The 11,054-nt window shown below is 54.7% G+C and overlaps 7 non-coding genes across 7 annotated transcripts; 1 reads left to right on the plus strand and 6 right to left on the minus strand.

The window, feature by feature from the left end:
• Positions 1 to 3,464: 3,464 nt before the first annotated feature.
• Trnaq-cug (transfer RNA glutamine (anticodon CUG)) lies at positions 3,465 to 3,536 on the plus strand. The gene has a single exon. It is a non-coding gene; the product is annotated as a tRNA-Gln (tRNA).
• Positions 3,537 to 4,302: 766 nt separating this feature from the next.
• On the minus strand, positions 4,303 to 4,374 carry Trnah-gug (transfer RNA histidin (anticodon GUG)). The gene has a single exon. It is a non-coding gene; the product is annotated as a tRNA-His (tRNA).
• A 619-nt stretch (positions 4,375 to 4,993) lies between these two features.
• Trnae-cuc (transfer RNA glutamic acid (anticodon CUC)) lies at positions 4,994 to 5,065 on the minus strand. The gene has a single exon. It is a non-coding gene; the product is annotated as a tRNA-Glu (tRNA).
• Positions 5,066 to 6,435: 1,370 nt separating this feature from the next.
• Trnan-guu (transfer RNA asparagine (anticodon GUU)) lies at positions 6,436 to 6,509 on the minus strand. The gene has a single exon. It is a non-coding gene; the product is annotated as a tRNA-Asn (tRNA).
• A 1,261-nt stretch (positions 6,510 to 7,770) lies between these two features.
• Positions 7,771 to 7,934, minus strand: LOC138817391 (U1 spliceosomal RNA). Its single transcript, XR_011368847.1, has one exon. It is a non-coding gene; the product is annotated as a U1 spliceosomal RNA (small nuclear RNA).
• Positions 7,935 to 8,698: 764 nt separating this feature from the next.
• Trnah-gug (transfer RNA histidin (anticodon GUG)) lies at positions 8,699 to 8,770 on the minus strand. The gene has a single exon. It is a non-coding gene; the product is annotated as a tRNA-His (tRNA).
• A 709-nt stretch (positions 8,771 to 9,479) lies between these two features.
• On the minus strand, positions 9,480 to 9,551 carry Trnae-uuc (transfer RNA glutamic acid (anticodon UUC)). The gene has a single exon. It is a non-coding gene; the product is annotated as a tRNA-Glu (tRNA).
• Between the last annotated feature and the right edge of the window lie 1,503 nt (positions 9,552 to 11,054).

Genomic DNA, 11,054 nt, shown 5'->3' on the forward strand with positions numbered 1-11,054 from the left:
GATGTCAGAAAAGTGTGTTAACATTTGGTTTCTCCTCATGTGTCTCAGATGGATTTTTTTTGGGGGGGGTGGTGGTAAGTTTTAGAGACAGACATGGCAACTTTTGCTGTAAAGACAGATTTTGGCATGCTCAGTTACCATGGTACAAGACTGAACACACAAACAAAAGGTTTTCACCAAATACTATAAAAGCCAAACTAAGATTCATGAAGGAGGACAAAAAAAGGAAAGGAAGGCAAAGAACAGAATCATCGGGATTTTTGTCCATTTGGATCACAGCTTTGGCAGGAGGCTGCCAAACAGGTGTGTCTTCCCTGTCCTTTCTGGATAGAATGATTGATTAGCATATGATTGATTAACATACGATAATTACAATTAGTAGAGGACTTTTAAAATACTTTGGTAGTTTTAGCCAAAATGGGCAACAGAAATCTGTGTGTCCACTACCACCTCTGTTTTTCTTCCCTCAAAGCTAAGACAGGAGGGCAGCAATAGCCCAGTTACACTAGACACACAGAGAGAAGGGGTGTGTATATTGGGGGGGGGTACTGAAGAGACTTTGGCAGCATTGGCAGACAGTGGGCTGTGATTAATTTGGCTCTGCTTCTATGCAATAATCCACTGGGGGGGGGTTGGGAAGGTGGCTCAGTGGTAGAGTGCTTGCCTTGCATGCATGAGGCCCTGGGTTAGATTCCTCAGCACCACATAAGCAGGAAGTGGCACTGTGGCTCAAGTGTAGAGCACTAGCCTTGAGCTGAAGAGCTGAGGGACAGAGCCCAGGCCCAGAGTTCAGGCCCCACGACTGGACCCAAAAACAAACAAACAAACAAACAAAAATAACCCATTCAGATGAGATCGTGGCACAAACTCTGCCCTGTCCCAACCGACTTCCACTTCTCTACACAACAGAAATGACCAACTTTGTCTGCAGATTTTTCTCTGTTTCACTTCTCTGCACAACAGAAATGACCAACTTTGAAGATTTTTCTCTGTGGCATCCTTTTGTCATAAAAGAAAACAAAACCAAGCTCATTTCAAACTCACCTTGGAGTTCATGTACAAAGTGAGAAATGATTCTCCCCTCCCATTTGAGATAAACTGCTTATATTGAAGGTCCTTGTGTTGGTCTGGTTAGAACAGAGAGGGCCGGGCCTGTAATACAATACAATGCCACTCCAGGTTTATGGGGAGCAAACAAGGACCGATTATCCTGCCATCATGAACAGCTGAACGCGCTAACCAATTGTGCCAAAGAGACTTGCAGAGAGCTGTGGGGGTCTAGATACATAAGCCATACACAGCGGCCAGGGGGACCCCGGGGCGCTCTGCACGTCCCCGGGAGAGGCTGGGAGAGGCCGGGGTGCCCCGCGCATTCACCGGACCGAGGCCTACGCCCCGCGCCGCGCAGGTCCGTGGCGGCTCCTTCTGGTCCCCACTTCTCCCTCCCGCCGGAGTCGGTGTTTGCGCCCCGACGTCAGCAGCTTGGGCTCCGGCCAGAATCTGTGCGCAGCGGCCGTCCTTTCCTCTCCGTTTCCGGTCTGCGCCTCTGAGCTCGGACGCCGCAAACCGAGCCGCAGCGCGGGCAGGGCAGGAGAAGGAAAGGGGCAAGCAGTGGAAGTCTGCCTGTTCAACCGGAAAATGTGGCGTTGCCACCTCAAGGCAAGCATGGAGTCAGACCGTGATGTGGGTTCAGAAATCGAGTTTCAAAATATGCGGCTGTTGTTATTAAGGTGCTGTACAGAGGAGTTATCCGCTCATCAGATATATATTTTTTAATGGTCTTTAAGGAGTTGTACAATGGGGTTTCGCCAAATCAGTTCATAAGCATATTGTATCTTGATCAGTGTCACCCCTTCCATCATCTCCCCCCCAACCTTCCCAGCCACACCCACTCCCTCAAGTGACAAGGCTGAGACCTGTCAATCATCCTGTGGGCTTACCGGGCACTGGGGTTCACACCTGTAATACTAGTTGCTCAGGAGCCTGAGCTCTGATGATCATGGTTCAAAGCCAGCTCGAGCAAGAAAGTCCATGAGACTCATCTCCAATTAACCAGCAAAAACCCAGAATTGGAGCTGTGGCTCAAGTGATAGAGTGCCAACCTTGAGGTGGGGGGAAGGCTCAGGGGCAGCACACAGTTCCTAAATTCAAGGCCCAGTACCAGATCACTTATCCATAACAAAATTAAACACGAGGACGTGTTGTCATCCACTGTATAGCAGCACAGGACACCTGCAGAGACACATGCTAACAGTGACTTCAGTCATACAGATGGAAGTGCACAAATACCCAGTTTTCAATTAGGAAATGGGTAGAACTGAATTTAATTAAACCAACTCATACTTTAAAAAGTGTCCTTTAAGCTCCCCGATTCCCCACAGCATCAGCTATGTATAAGGGGCCATCCTTTGTTGATGTACTCAGAGAATGTGGGGATAGATCAGGGACAACTACTCAGACCATGTGTTCCTTCCTGACAGAGGAAGGGTCTGGGCAAATGTGTGGGTGACAATTCGAGTCTCTTCTGAACAGCCAGCCTTGTGTGTCCTGAACTAAGGAACACGATTTCCTTCATCCTGCCTGCCCACCCAGGGTCCAAGAAAACAAGGCTATGGCAGTTAAAAAGTACTACTCTGGTGGGCTTACCTTCCTGCCTCAGTCTCTCAAGTGCTGGGATTACAGGTGTGTGTCACCATGCCACACAAGTGGCCAATGCTGACTTTCACCTATTGAATGTGTGTCCTGGTACTTTGTATAGGTTAATATTGAACCTTGAACACACATTCCATTTGGTGAGTGAGTGAGTGATCTTAGGACCCCCACCCTTGGTTCATATTTGTGAAAAACATGCAAGGCTTGGATAAGACTGCATAAGCTAGCCTTGGCTCCCTGGTCTGAAACCCAGTGTATGTAAGTGTTAGAACTCCGCTTCTTGGTCTTGCTTGTTCATCAAGGTGGATTCTGAGTCTCGCAGGTGAGAGTGGTCTATATGAGTGATAATAAACCCAATGGTGGGTTGCTTTTCATGTTCATTCAACACGTGGGCATTTGTACTAAGAAATGTACATGTATGTATGGGGGGAGGAGGGGAAAGTGACAGCTCTCCTTCATCCTGATCCTTTCCATGGCTGATACCCCTTTCTACAGTACTGTGGGGAGCCCCCAAAGAGCTGTGCAGCCGGGGAACTCAGGAGTCCCACGTCCTGTGGGGAGGATGGGTATCCCAGGCTGGCTGGGAGGGAAAGCAGGAGGGACAGAGAAACTCCTGGAAAGCACGTTGTTGATCAGAGGCAGAGTAGGCCACTTATGGTGGAGGCTTGAAGTCTCTTTGGGCCCAGAGACCAGAGTGGAAGCCTTTTCTTTTTCTGGGGTGTAAATGTAATATTTGGCATGAATCAGTGGGAAAAGCCGAGGGCAAGTACCACAGCTCTCTCCTTGTCCTCTGAACTCAAATGACAATTGAAGGTTCCATGGTGTAATGGTGAGCACTCTGGACTCTGAATCCAGCGATCCGAGTTCAAATCTCGGTGGGACCTTTCTGTTTAGTTCGAACAAGATGCTGTTTTCCCGCTCCCTGAGCGGCCTCCCGTCGGTTTTGGTCTGCGGGATGGAGGGGGTTAGGACGGAATGTGGGGGCGGCGGGGCTGGCTCGCCTCGGTGACTTCGCGGCTCTTCCCCGTGCTTATGCCGCCTGGGGGTGCGGCCGGGATTTGGGGGAGGGGGTGCCTGCGCCCAAAGGTGGCGGCCGCCGGGTCCCAGGGCCAGCGGGTCTCGAACCCGACACTGCGCTGTCACTCCGGCATCTGTTGGAGAACGCAAACTGCAGGCGCTGTGGGCTCGGACGCCGGCGGTTCAAATCCGGCCCCTCGTGGGATTCCCTCGTGCCGTGGGGCTGCCCGCAGGTCGGGGGGAGCGCGCTGCGCCCCGGGCCTCCGAGCAGCGGCGGCTGGGGGCCCGGGACCCCGGCGGCGGGGTGCAGGGCGGACGGAGCGCAGGGCGGGGCGAGGCCGGAGCGGCGGGGTGAAGCGGGGCGCTGTCACTCCAGCAAGCCGGGTTATCCCACCCGCCTGGACGCCCACCCTTCCCCATCTGACTCCTGAAAACAAGGATGAGGTTCGGAGCCAGGCCGGGGAGCAGAGCCCGCGAGACCCTTATCTCCAGCCAACTTCCAAAAAGTCATGCGTGGAGCCTCGCCCCGGGACGGCGTGGGTAGGCCCTGTGGACGCCACGTGCGGGGCGCGGACAGCTCCACGCTGGATGCACACGAGAGCAAAAGAGGCGGAGCCAGATACCAAGCCAGACTGCCGTGACTCGGATTCGAACCGAGGTTGCTGCGGCCACAACGCAGAGTACTAACCACTATACGATCACGGCGCGCCACCGGCCTCACTGTAGTCTGGTCTGCCCTGCCGCTGCCCTCGTCTTTCCCGCCGAGCCCCGCGAGCCGGTGCGGACGCTCTGCCGCCGCCGCAGCTCCTCCGGCTGGCGGGGAAGAGCGCGCGTCCTGCTCCCTGTGCACGCGCCTCGGCGGACCCGGGGTTACGGAGGGGCGCTGCGGGGCGGAGGCCGCGTGCGCCCCCGACGCCCGGTCCGTGCCTCCTCCCAACATCGTCTGCGTCGCGGGCCCGGAAACCCAAGACCCGAGACGGAAAGCCAGATCCGGCGCGTTCCCGATCCCTGCCGTCCCCGCGGCTCCCCCACGCGATGGTTGTACTCTTTAGCTGGCCGTTTCCACACCCACTTCATATTAAATAATTTTTACACACACACCCGTGGACCTCGTGTGATTCTGCGGGCCCATCCCTGGAGCACCATTTCTCCTTCATACTGCGTACTAAACTTAAAAAGTTGCTTTTCTGTGTGTCCTTCGTGGCTCTGACTGTATGCATCTCCTTTGACTGTTCTTCATTTGACAGCATTTAATTTTCTTTTTCATCTCATCACCTGCCAAACCTCTACCACATCCTTATGTGATAGAGTTGCAAAAGGAAGTTTCCCTGACCGGGAATCGAACCCGGGCCGCGGCGGTGAGAGCGCCGAATCCTAACCACTAGACCACCAGGGAACTTGTGGGAGACTTGCGTGTTCTGTTTGGAGGACAAGTGTCACCGAGGTTCTCAGGCTTGTGAAAGGGGGCGGGATCCTGGAAGCCTGGGCCACTCCTGCTGCTCCCCTGCTCTGCTGGGAAACACACCTGCAGGGGTCCCTCCCCGGCCTGCGCTAGCGCGCTTTGGCCCTGCGCAGGAGGATGAGCTAGCAGAGTCCACGCCCAAGACAGCAGTGTTGACGCGCCACCGGCTCACAGCCCGTCACTCATCTCTCTACACCTGGCAAAGGGGTGACCAGAGTGATCTGCCCCGACATGATCTGTAATTTATACAAAAAAAGATATAATCATAACTTCACAATCATTTCGAAAGAAGTAACTACATCAATATTTGCGCGCGCGCACACACACACACAGAGGCAATAATGAAAATACTCTGTCAGGATTTGCCTGTCAGCCCTCAGGGCCCAGGGAAGATACCGATTCTCTTTAGCCCGCCACAGCGGTTTTTCCCGAGGTCTGTGAATGTCACCACGGGTCAGTGCCGCCTCTTGTGTCATGAACACAAGCTTGCTGCAAAAGTTGGCTTACAAAAGTATCAGAAAAATAGAATTTTCTCTACTGGAAATTAAACTATGCCATTTGCAGGGAAATGGATGGACCTAGAAAAAAGTATGCTGAGTGAAATAAGGCTGGCTGAGAGACAACCGGTGTTCTCTCCCATATGTGAAAGTTACATCTACAGTATAAACATCTATGAAAACATACATGTAACTCCTCTAAATAACGAATGAACGGCTTAACAAATGAATACCATGAAGGTCAAACATGCTTTTTGGGGAAAGGGGGCAAAAGGAAGAGCGACTGATGAATAGAGCAAAGGTGGGGAAATACGGCCTGTACATTCAACAGACATACATAAAGATACTAGTACCTAATTTGAGGGTATGGATGGGACTGGAAAAGATGGGGAGAATGATGTAAGGGGTGATATGATCAAGATTCATTGGACCACAGACACGTTGAATTGAAACCCCTTTGTCCAACTCCTTAAAGGTTAAAAAAACACACAAAACAAAACAAGATGCAGGTGACCGGTGACCATTCCTCACTGTAGCTGAGGGCGTTTTGGCTGGCAATGTTCTCAGCCTCTCCTTTGTCTGTGGATCCTTCTGTAAGAACCCATCACTTCTCACCATCCATTATGGAGTTGTTATTGGCGGGGTGGGGGGTGGTGGTGGAAGAGTGGGGGGGGAGACAGACTGAACAAGGATCGGGCTCTGGGGAAGCACGTTATTTCATTTAAGTTGGTTTCCTATGAAGGTTACACCCAGTAGCAGATAAGTCAGAGACAAAGGGCTCCAATGAAATAAAAGACACCATAGCAGCGTCCCTGGGTGGGCTTGAACCACCAGCCTTCCGGTTAACAGCCAAACGCGCTAACCGATTGCGCCACAGAGACTCGCCAGATACTTCTGCAGCACACTTCTACACCTCACAAACCATCTCTCGCCCTCCTGCAAGCAGGTAAACAAAGGTTATAAATGCTCAATAAATAAATGTCAAAACCAACACAGGAGGAGACATCCAGGGCCAAGGGTCACGTCACTGGGCACGCGCGAAGGTGAGACGCGGCGGGGACAGTCCGCCGGGGAACTCGGGCGGCGGACACACACATCCACGGCTTCTCCTCCTCTCCAAGCGGGGCGATCGCCCGAAGTCCCCACTCCGAGGTCCCCACTCCACCTCCCGAACGCGGGATGCGGGAGCTCAACTGTTTGTCCAGGGAGCTGCCGGGCCTTACATTCTGGGAGTCGTTCGAATCCCGTCAAAGCCCCCAGGGATTCCTAGCACCCAAGTGAGGTCCCGCGCCGCACGGCGCCCCGTCCTCCGCCACAGGTGGTTCTGGGCGCAGGGAAGCCAGAAAGCAGGGAGGGGGAGGGCGGGGGCTGGAGGAGGAACGCAAGAGGAGAGACCAGAGGGGGGAGAGGAGAGCAGAGATAGGAAAAAAGCAGTCGTCTGAGCAGTGAAGAAAAGGGCCCTCAGGACAAAGCAAAAATGTCACCAGCTTTGGGAGGGCAAGGGGAGGAGCAGGAATGAGGAGCTACAGGTTGATCAGATGCAGCACTGGTACTCACTGCACACTGTTGAACGGCAGGGAAAAACTGGGAGACAGCAGGGGAAGGGGTGACACTGCCCCAAAGGAAACGTACTTAACCTGGCTTATGTAACTGTAACCTTTACAATAACACCAAAAAACCCGCTATCACCAGGCCCCTTTTCCTTATTTATTTTGCGCCATCCCACACGGCCGCCTGTTCCACGTTCAGGAAACGCAGGTTGCCTTGTGCTGCCCTAGAGGAAGCCGGGGCCTCGGTCTCTAAATTCATGCGGAATGAGTAGTTTTTGCGAACGCGGGTAGTAAAACATCGTCCGTGACGTCACACAGAGGGCGTGCCCTATGCAGATAAGGGTGCTGCGGTGGGAGGAGCGGAGGGCTGATCTACCCCTAATCACTTTTTGGAGAGAACCACTTGCCCTAAAAACTTTCAGAACCCATTCTGTAAAGCTGGAAAGCCAGGATTGCAGTGAAACTCACGAGATCTTGTAAAGGAAAAAAAAACAGTAGAACAGAATACTCCGTATTATATTGTGTTTGTCAGCTTGCTAACTAGCAAGTCCTCTCTAACAACCGAAAGCTCTAACATTATACATCACATGACCAGGGGAGAGCGCGCACGCAGTCCCCCACTACCAGAAATTACGCAGTCGAGTTTCTTCTATGTGGAGAAATCGCAGGAGTCAGCGCGTCCCAAGTGCAATGGACACGCCTCATCCTGGGAAGACCACCTGCGTGATCATGGTGTTTCCTCTGCCAGGTAAGTATGAGAAGTTGACCACCCACTCGGTCTAAACCTCCCATGCTTTGCACCGTACACACATGGTCATCAGCCTTCGTCTCCATTCCCGGACCTTCCCAAGCCCTTTGGAGCGGCTGTCACCTTCTGCGCCAAGCCATGCTCCTGCGCGCTCTCCTACTGCACTGGAAATCCACGAGTGGGTGCTACAGCTGTCCGACTGCAGCTCCCCCACCTTCCCCGTGCGGCAGCCTCATTTGCATAGGGCATGCCCTCTGTGTGACGTCACGGGTAGTGTCCTTCGCTTTCTGCCTGGGGGTCCAGCGAGTCCTTTTGTGCGCCCTTTGGGGGACCAAGAAGGGACCGCCCACCCTCGCTCCCTCCTGCCTCTCCTCCCTTTGGGTCCCAGCATGGTCCCGGGGTGTACCCAGCAGGGTCCCAGTTGGATTTATCCTGGGTGTGGTCCTGGACCCCCTGCTGCCTCTCCAGCGTGACACCCGGGGCCCGGGCGGGCCGAGCGCAACTGCAGGCAGCCGGGACCACGCGGGCGGGCAGAGGAGCCGCCGCAGGCCGCCGAGAGGTCGCGAGCAGCTTTAATCCTTAAATGCTCTTTCTGAATCCGGGCATGGAAGGCTCAGAGAAGAGCTGAGGTTGCGCATGTGCCCGCACCCACGACGATGGAGAAGGGATCCCGTGCCCCCGGCCGCCGCGGGAATGCGAGGGGTGGCGCGATCGGCTCCACGCTGGGTGCTCGCGGGAGCAAAAGGGGCGGAGCCGGGGAACCAGCCCAGACTGCCGTGACTCGGATTCGAACCGAGGTTGCTGCGGCCACAACGCAGAGTACTAACCACTATACGATCACGGCGCGCCACGGCCCCGCTGCGGCCTTCATCTACCCTGCAGCCGCCCTCGTCCTTTCCGCGGAGTCCCGCGAGCCGGCGCGGATGCCCTGCCACTGCCGCCGCGCTTCCCCGGGCGGGCGAGGAAGAGAGGCTCCCTGTGCACCGGCCTGTCCAACACATCTTCCATCCAGACGCGGGGAGAGCTCGGTCCCCGCTCCCCAGTGTCTCTCCTGCGTCCCCTAGATGGTCACCGAAGGCCCAAGGGGAAAAGGCCGAGGACAGCACCGTGACTGCTTTAAGCGGGGCAGGGAGCCACCGGGGCCGGTGGAAGGACCTGGGGCTGGGGGAGGGGGTCCAGGAATTCTTCGCTCCCTCAGCGTGGGAAGAGCTGGGGGAGTCGCGGTGGAGCGCCCTCCCGTGGCCGGTGGAGGGAGAGCAAGCCGTCGGTCAGCACCTCTTTCTTGGGTGGTTCCCATTTTGTTTTCAAAAAGAGCCACCACCACTCAAGCGATGTCAGGGAAGAAACAGCCGAGCAATGATGGCTGGAGTCTTGGAGGTGCAGACAAAACGCCAGTGAGTCCCCCACCACCACCAGAGGGGGAGCGGGGGGAGCAAAGGCGCATCCCACAGCGCCCCATTACCGGCTTTATGATCCCAGTGTGTTTAATGTTCTGAATTCACCGGTCTATGGAAGTGAGGAAGATTTGGTAGATGGCACTTGCAAAAGTGAGCTTCCCTGACCGGGAATCGAACCCGGGCCGCGGCGGTGAAAGCGCCGAATCCTAGCCACTAGACCACCAGGGAGCTGGGACACGGGGCTCCAGGTGTGATTGAAGGACAAGTGTGACCAGAATTCTCAGAGCTGGCCGAAGGAGAGGGGCTCCGGGAACGGAGCTCCTTCCTAGAAAGCTAGAGCAGGTCTCCGGCTAGGCCGGGCCTCCCTCTCCTCTCCGCTCCTGGGCGATGCTCTGGGCCCGGAGGTCGCAGGAATCCGGGGAGTCCTGCGTTAGCGCTGTGCGCCCCAGCGAGCCAGCGCACGCCTGCCTTTAGACTCCGGTTTCCTCGTCGGCCGAGCGTCCACCTCCCTCACTTAATCTCGGCTTTCTCTCGAGTTCCAGGGCAGACTTAGGTCGTTCCTTTTCTTTGTTGCCCTCCGTGCAAGGCGAGGACCCCGGCTCCTGGCCGTGTGTTGGGCTGGGGGCGCGGTGGAAACATCTCCCTTCCCCTTTGCCTGTCTCCGCGGCCTCTTCCTCTTTCTTTTCTCCCTCGTTCCTTTTTCTTTCATGCAATTGTTTTCAACATGGACGTGGTAGCCGAGCAAACCAGCACGGTCCCTTCGGGATGGCTGTCGGGAAGAAGAGCGTTGAGGAGCACCGGGAGTGTCCCCTCTTGGGGGAGTCACCGAGGAAAGTGCGATCTTGGCGTCCATTTTGTGCAACCAGCGCCGCCTATCGGGAAGGACTTGTAACTGCACCCTGATGTTCTTCGGGTGCTGGGGGGGGGGAGGGGAAGGGGAGGCCCTTTGGCAGCTCTTCAGTTTCAGAACTATGCTCCCTGCATGCAGGATGCTGCGCTCTGTGCCAACCCCCCCCCCCGTCCCAGAAGCCAGACTCTCACTGATTTAGGCGACCCCCACTCCACCCCAGAGTGGTGGGTTTGGCAGAAGAGGTGACGCCTAGACATCCGCCAGGAGTGAGTTCATAACACTTTCTGCTGCAGAAGTGAAGTTAGAAAGAATAACTTAGATCTCTGTCTCTCTGTCTCTGTCTCTGTCTCTGTCTCTGTCTCTCTCTTCTTGTGAGGCTTGAACTTAGGGTCTGGGCATGGTCCCTGAGCTTTTCGCTTAAGACTGGCAATGTACCACTGAGCCACAGTACCACTTCTGGTTTTCTGGTGGCTAATTGGAGGGAAGAGTCTCACTTTCTTGCCCTGGGTGGCTTTGAACCACGATCCTCAGATCCCAGCCTCCTGAGTGGCTAGGATTACAGGTGTTACAGGTGTGAGTCACTGGTGACCAGCTTCAAATATCCAAGTGCTGATGAACATTTGTTCATCTCCAGATCTCAGCCTCCTGAGGAGCTAGGATTATAGGTGTGAGCCACTGGCACCCAGGCCTCTTTAAAAAAATTTAAAATCATTTATTAGTCATTTAATTGTCTCATTTAATAAATATATGCCCTGTTAATGGCACTCTATTCTTTTGCTTTTTTTTTTTTTTGGTCAGTCATGGGGCTTGAACTCTGGACCTGTGCACTGTCCTTGAGCTAAAGAGCTCAAGGCTAGTACTCTACCACTTGAGCCACAGCA

The sequence above is a fragment of the Dipodomys merriami genome, unplaced genomic scaffold (assembly GCF_024711535.1).
Source record: "Dipodomys merriami isolate MVZ:Mamm:240054 unplaced genomic scaffold, mDipMer1.0.p SCAF_7, whole genome shotgun sequence".
NCBI classification, from domain to species: Eukaryota; Metazoa; Chordata; class Mammalia; order Rodentia; family Heteromyidae; genus Dipodomys; species Dipodomys merriami.